Raw genomic sequence first — 7,146 nt, forward strand, 5'->3', positions numbered from 1 at the left:
CTGTTCTAATCACTCCAGTATTTTATTATCTGGTCGGTCAAGTCCTCTCTCATTATTCTTATTTTTCAAATTTTCCTTGGCTCTTCTCAGCCATTTATTTTTCCAGATGAACTTTAACAACATTTTGCTAAGTCCCACCCCGAATCCCACGGGGACTAGAATTGGATATTCATTGAATTTGCAGATGAATGTGGCAAGAGCTGACGGCCGTCTGCTCCATCGCTGCATGCAGGAACATTATTCTTCACAGTCATTTAAGTCTTTTTTTGTCCCTTGGCAAAGTTTATAATTTTTAATACTTTTCCAGGACATTTTGTAATTTTATTCCGACATTTTGTCTTCCTGATGCTATTGTAAATATCGTTTTGCCTGGAATATATATTTTGTATGTCTTGGGTTGCTGTGTGTTCAATAAAAACCTACTCATTTACACACATTAGTTAAAAGTAAAGTTTCAGTTACAATTGTTAAGCATTCACTAAAATTTTCTTAGTAGATGCAATATGTTTGCAGCTGATTCTTTTAACTTTCAGTTACATCAGCTGAAAACAAAGCTAAATTTATTGCCTTCATTCTGGCCATCACGTGTCCTGTTTCTAAGAGTCCTTTTCCGTACATCGTGCAAGCTAACTAGTCGTTAACGAGGGGCGTCAGAACTACCCTCCTGTGTCAGCCCAATGCAGGAGGGGGTCACGATGCGGCCTGGACGGCAGGGAACTGATGACCTCGTGCAAATATTGCCTCCATGGAAGAAACCTCCCCCTTTCTCCTTGTTCTAACGCCAAGACGAAATGCTACCTCCGATCAAGTCACTTGTCTGCGTCAAACAAGAGAGCCCGGTGTTCAGTCTGGTGCCCTACCAGTGTGACGGGGACAGGCGTCCTTCCAGTGACTCGCTCCTGTTTCCAGGGACCACCACGGAGTCGCCATGCCTCATCCTCCAAAGTCTGGAGTCTCCGAGAATCCCAAGTTCACCTCTCACCTCCTCTCCCTCTGGGTTACATGACAACAAGCAACGCAACTTCTTCAAGCCTCGTGGTCGGAAAAGGCCGTGGGCGAGGAGGAAGTGAGACCCACGTCCGAGTGGTCCGCCCACACGTGCTCAGCAAAGGTGAGAGCTGGTCGTCACTTTGGAACTTGGCGTTCCTTCCGATTCGGCAACATCCTACGTAGGACTCAATCACTTTTGTAGGTGGAATTGACTTGCAGGTTTCTTGACATAGCTTTATCAAGCTTGGATGTCAAGAATCTTCTGTGTTCATGAAATGGCTTCCTGAACAGATTTCCTTCTTGTCCATGCTCAGAAACAGTTTCTATGGTGCAGAAACCCTCTGTAGCTTGAAAGCAGGAAAGAGGTAGGAACCCCACTCGAACCCAGTGGCAACGGTCTCACTTCTCGGTGACAGAGAGTAAATGGCTTTGGTTTGTTTTTAGTTCCACAGGGAGACACGGCCCATTCGGGCTTTTCTCTGGCTTCCACTCCGGGTCAGTTTCAGCCATATTTGTGTATTCCTGGAAACCCGCTGTGAAATCGAGCTCACCAAAGACCTTCAGATGTACTCTCATCACCGCTGTGTCTAGTGTGTGCTTAGGTGGGGTCTCTCACCGCACTTGTGGTGACTGCTGGCACCCTTGGGGTCCCCCGTCTTGTGGCCCATCACCCCCACCTCGATCTTCACCTTCTCATGGCTTCCCCTCCTACCTTGGGTTTCTCCATGTGGCTGATGCCGGTCATATGGGATTAAGAGCCCACGCCAATCCGTCATGGCCTCCTCTAAACTAATCACCCCAGAAATGGCATGATTCCCACTTAACAGCTGTATTCTGAGGTCCTAGGTAGGACGTGACACGTGGGGGCACACTATCTAGCCCCGTGTAGTAGGGATTTGACCTTGACTTTTGCCACGCTACTCTCAAGTCACGGAGCCCAGTACCCTGAGCGGAGTAATCACGTGTCGGCGACGGATTTCACTGGACCCTACGCCGTCTCTGTCCTGGACTGGGGACGTCAACCGGCCAGGAGCACACACACACGTGGCTAATCGGTGGTCTTTAACTCCTACTCAGTGAGCACGTACGCTGCCAGAAATCCTGTGTCAAGGGCAGCAAGAAGGGAAGGTTTTGCAGGGAGAGCGATCCGTGCCTTGGAAAGGGTTAAACTGCAAAAGCAAAGGCTGCCAGTTCATGAAGCCCCCGCTGCCCAGGGACGCCCGGCGCTCAGCCCGAGCAGGACCCCCTCTGAGCACGTCGCGGGCAAGCGCTGGCAGAGGAAGGAGCCCCCGGTGAGCCGGCAAGTCCCCACTCCATCATGAAGGATTGTTCTCTGGTGTGCGGACCAGTGGGGCCGCGTCTGAAACACTTACCATATGTGCCTGAGAAGGGTCTAATTTGTCCGTCTTGAAATTTTGCCTTTCTTTGGAAAGGATAGTTAATTTAAAGTAATTTGTTTCACAGGTGAAGCCTTTTTCCAAGTGTTTAATATATCACCCTTGGTTGCCTGAACAATTAGAAATTGTCACCAAAGAAAAATGCCGCAGTTCATGTAAATAACTGTTTACCTACAGGACTGGGGAGCCCACCGGAGTCGGCACTTTAATGAGGCATGACAGCGGGGAGGGAGCCGGGGCCCCGCTGCATCTGCTCGCGCTGACACGGCTTATGGTAAAAATTGGCCAAAACAACGATTATTTGTTTTTTTCTTGTCAGAAATAATGTAGCTTGAAAATCTTCAACAGGCAACACAAGTCCGGACCATTCGTTACTTCTAATGGCCCGATTGTTCTCCTGGCAGAAATAAAAAATTGGGGCACTTATGCCATTTACCTAAATTTCTAATTGATGCCATGGCAAAGAGACACAGGAGCAGGACAAAAAGGAAAGAAGGAGACGCCGAAGCACGCCATCGGGGTGTATGTCATCTGTCTCCGGGGCCCTCGCGCCCGTGGCGCCCACCGCAGGGGTGCAGATGGCCTTCGCCCAACGCTGCGCGCTGCAGCAGGAGGGGGCCTGGAGCTGATTTGCCCGGACCCTCGGGAAATGGGGCGCTGCCTCGTCAACTAAGGAAAAACAGTCCCACTGAGATGAAGGCCGAGTTACACCCAGCTGGCATTTCTGGAGGAATTTTGACCCCCGCCAGCCACCGTGCGGAAGAGACTGGACCCATGCGCAGTTGACACCTGAGTGGACCCCCGCGGCAGACCCCCCTTCAACGGCTCCCGGGAGCCTCGGGCAGATGAAGAACCACTCGACTGTGTGGAAGGGCCGGGGGCTGCCCACGGCTGCGGGACAAGCTCGGCATCACCGAGGTCTCAGCACCCCTTTGGCTGGGCCCCTGGAGGTCCCCTCGAGGTTTGAATCAGCCCTCTGCACGCAGAGGGGAAGGCCGGCTCCGGGGACAGAATCGGGGCCAATGATGTCGAGGCCGCGACAGAGCAGAGCACACTCTCCCTCCCCGACCTCAGCAGGACCACCCGAGAGACGTCGGAGAGGAAAAAATAACAATAGTGATTTGGGAAAGCATGTGTCCTCTTTAGACACGGCGCCCCTTAGCGCAGTGCAGGTTCTGACATTCTTCAGTTAAAAAAAGAACAAAAACCTCTTTTGAGGATTTAACTCATCCCTGCCCAAATGTATTTGACCTCACAATCCTTATTTTTCCATGAAAAAAAAAATTGTATCTTGCAGAAAACAGGTCTTCTGAGTGTCACCTGCTACCAAGGTGTGCCCTCGTTTGCGGAGCCACCAGGGTGAACGGTGACACTGGTAACAGGGGGTGCAGAGGTGTCCTGGGAGGGAGGCAGGCACTGAGAAGCACCTGCGAGAGTTGCAGGCCAGTGCAGGAGGAGGTGACGAAGGTCATCCTCACACTGGGGAAAACAGACAACACCTGGGCCTCCTTCTGAAGTTCAAGGAATCAGGCCTGACTTTGGATTTACGGCCTCTAAGACTGAGAGGTGACAAATTCCAGTTGCTGGGGCGGCCCCAGGACGCTGAAATGGGAGCAAGCATCTGAGGACAACAACAAGGACCCTCCTCCAAATCCCTGCCTCCTAAGTCAAGTGACAGCCCCTGGTGGGGCAAGAGGGGTGAGCCACACCCTGAGGTCTCTGCGGGGGGGCCCTGGGTGTCCGTGACACTGTGCTCACCACCTTGCAAGGGTGAGAATCTGCAGCTTCATTTCACATGTCTCTGGTGTGGCTTTTCCTGTGAGGTGGGGACAGAGAGCAGCCTGGTTCCCTCCCCAGCAAAGCTGCTTCGGGAAGAAAGAGCTAATACCCATTAAAAAAAAAGCCTTCTCTGTTGGAGAGAAATTACTTTAGCCACCGAAGAGGAACATCATTCACCCAGGCAAGCCTGGGAGCGGGAGCCGTAACACCTCATCACCGACAGACAGACCCGGGCCGGCCCAGCCGGAGGGGGAACAGAATCAATGCCCATGTCCTGAGCCCCAGGGACAGGACCGTCGGAACCACCGGCCGGACCTCCTGGCTCCAATGCCATTGGGACCAAACCCGAAGCGGCATCCCCAAAGCACCTTGCCTGGGAGGTGCAGGGCGGGTGGCGGCCACCACTGTGTGGAGGATGGACGAGACTCTGCCCCCAGCAGTGAATGGCTGAATGGGGGTGTCACTGGGATAAAGTGCACAGCTTTGGGGCAACGCTGATGAAGGGGCAACCTCCAGTGGGGTCCCTGCTGGTCCAGGCAGCCTTGGGCCNCCACCGGCCAGACCTCCTGGCTCCAACGCCATCAGGACCAAACCCGAAGCGGCATCCCCAAAGCGCCTTGCCTGGGAGGTGCAGGGCGGGTGGCGGCCACCACTGTGTGGAGGATGGACGAGACTCTGCCCCCAGCAGTGAATGGCTGAATGGGGGTGTCACTGGGATAAAGTGCACAGCTTTGGGGCAACGCTGATGAAGGGGCAACCTCCAGTGGGGTCCCTGCTGGTCCAGGCAGCCTTGGGCCCCTCCCCTAACCTCTTACAGTCTGCGTCTCCACGTAGTTGGATCGGAGACAAAAATATCTACTCCTTGGTGGCAGCAAGCGCTGGCAGGGATGACGTGCAGAGGGAGGTATAAATGCCAGTCACAGGGACAGACACTCATCCAACAGCCACCGAGACCCCTGTCCCGGCGGGACTCCGTGACCGGCAGGAAACCAAGCAGGAGGGATTTCATGGGGCTGGGCTGGGCTTCACTGCTCTTCTGATTCATCAGTTTAAGTACTGAGTTGTCTAAACAGGATCACTGATGGGGAAAACAATCCTAAGAGAAAGCAGGACTAGCTGGCGATCTGTTTTTCAATCTGCTTCCTGGTTGAGAACTTTGGTTAAATACCAATCATCGGTTTTACATTTCTAATCTATGAAATAGAGCCTAGTGGCCATAAGATGGCTATAAAACACACCAGGGTATGTGTTAGTCGATGAAAAAGCCCACAGGACAGAACAGGTGGGCAATAACATATTTGTGGAAATAACGAAAGTTCCCCGGAGACACGGAAGTTCGCGGCAGAGCCGGTCTCTGGGGCTACAGCCGATCACTCGAGAGTCACGTGGAGCCAAATAGGAAAACAGGTCCAAGACAGGTTTTGAGAAATCACTCGTATTTAGGGTCAGCTAAATGAAGCCGAATCCACAAAGAAGACTGAAGAGTGATGAAGTGAATTAGAAAATACGGCGTACAAAAAAATTCTGTTCCAAAATACAGCCTCCCGAACTGACACTAGAGGAAACAGAAAACCAGAATAGTCCTGTATCAGCCCCTGCAATGGAATTCTGCATGTGCGTCAAAAATGGTCCCACACCTTAGTCAGGACCTGGACAATGTCATGGCTGAGTTCTTCCAAGCATTTTGGGAAGAAATAATGTCAATTCTACACAAACTCCCCCGGAGACGAGAGAGCAAGCCAACACTTGCCGGTTTGCTTTTGAGACCAGCGAATGGCAAATGCGACTTACAAAACATAAAATGTACCCATGCTATTTCTCAATATGTCTCTATATGAAATGAAATGTGTACATTATATATACATAGCACAACATAAATGCGCTCATATATGTATATATGCATGCATTATATTTGTACATATAGTGTGTGTGTTGACATACAACTTTTATATGACCACATGCAAAAAATTCTAAAAGAAATAAAAAAATAATGATTGCTGTATTTTTATTTTGTCAAAGTGTCCAATTTTTTTGAAAGAAGCATGTATTACTTTTAAACATGTTAAATTCTTGACAGAGGTCAGGGAAGATACCTCCAGGGTGGCCCTTAGATTGGCAATTTTGGCTTAGACACTGTAGATTAAAGTCAAATATTATGGGGTTTGGGACTGAAAAGTGGAGTAGCGATGTAGACAGTAAAAATGCATAGACATTTCCAAAAAGCTACATTGCGAAGAAGAAGAGAGCGGGAACGTTTTTACCCGAAGGAGAGTAGCCCAATGAGAGAAAAGTTGAAAAGGGAAGAGATTTAGACTTGTGCGCTTTTCCTCAAAGAAAAGAAGCGAACAGAAAGCCACCAACAAAGAGGATGACAGGCGTGGGTTAGGACTCTGGGGCCCGTGAGGGGAGGGTGGTGAGATGCGTGGGGGCCGGTCCCTACTTGGCTCTGACCCCCGGGTCAGTGTCCCCAGACTCCTCGCTGTCCTGGCCATCTGTCTGCGCTCCCTTGTCCCTGACTCAGAGCTCACTCCAAGCACCCAGCCTCGGGGTACCCCTCCGCAGACCCGGAGGCTCTCCCTGGAAACCCTCCCCGCAGGCAGGGAACGCGCCCCACCCGCAGCGTCCCTCACGTCACCAGGCCTGAGCATGGCTCTGTGGGGCTCCCCCTCCGCCCCGTGCTCTAACCAGCCACGTCTTTCTGTCATCGACACCCAGAGACGCGCCCCCCTGTTTGATGTACCTCACCGCCTCCCGCCACGCTCCAGATGACTCGGGGATCGTGGCCACCTGCCCATGGAGAAGGACAAAAACAACGGACTCAAAGGGTAAGATCTGCCGTAAACAATGGGGAGGGGTGGGAATAAGACGAAACGCAAAATTCAATTTAAGAAGGTGATGTCGACCTTGCTTTGGGTGTGGCAAAGAGAAAACTCATATATAAAAGTAATATATATTCTTTCTAATAAAGTGAGTCATGACG

The sequence above is a fragment of the Sturnira hondurensis genome, unplaced genomic scaffold (assembly GCF_014824575.4).
Source record: "Sturnira hondurensis isolate 20B ecotype Veracruz unplaced genomic scaffold, ASM1482457v3 Scaffold0007208, whole genome shotgun sequence".
NCBI lineage: Eukaryota > Metazoa > Chordata > Mammalia > Chiroptera > Phyllostomidae > Sturnira > Sturnira hondurensis.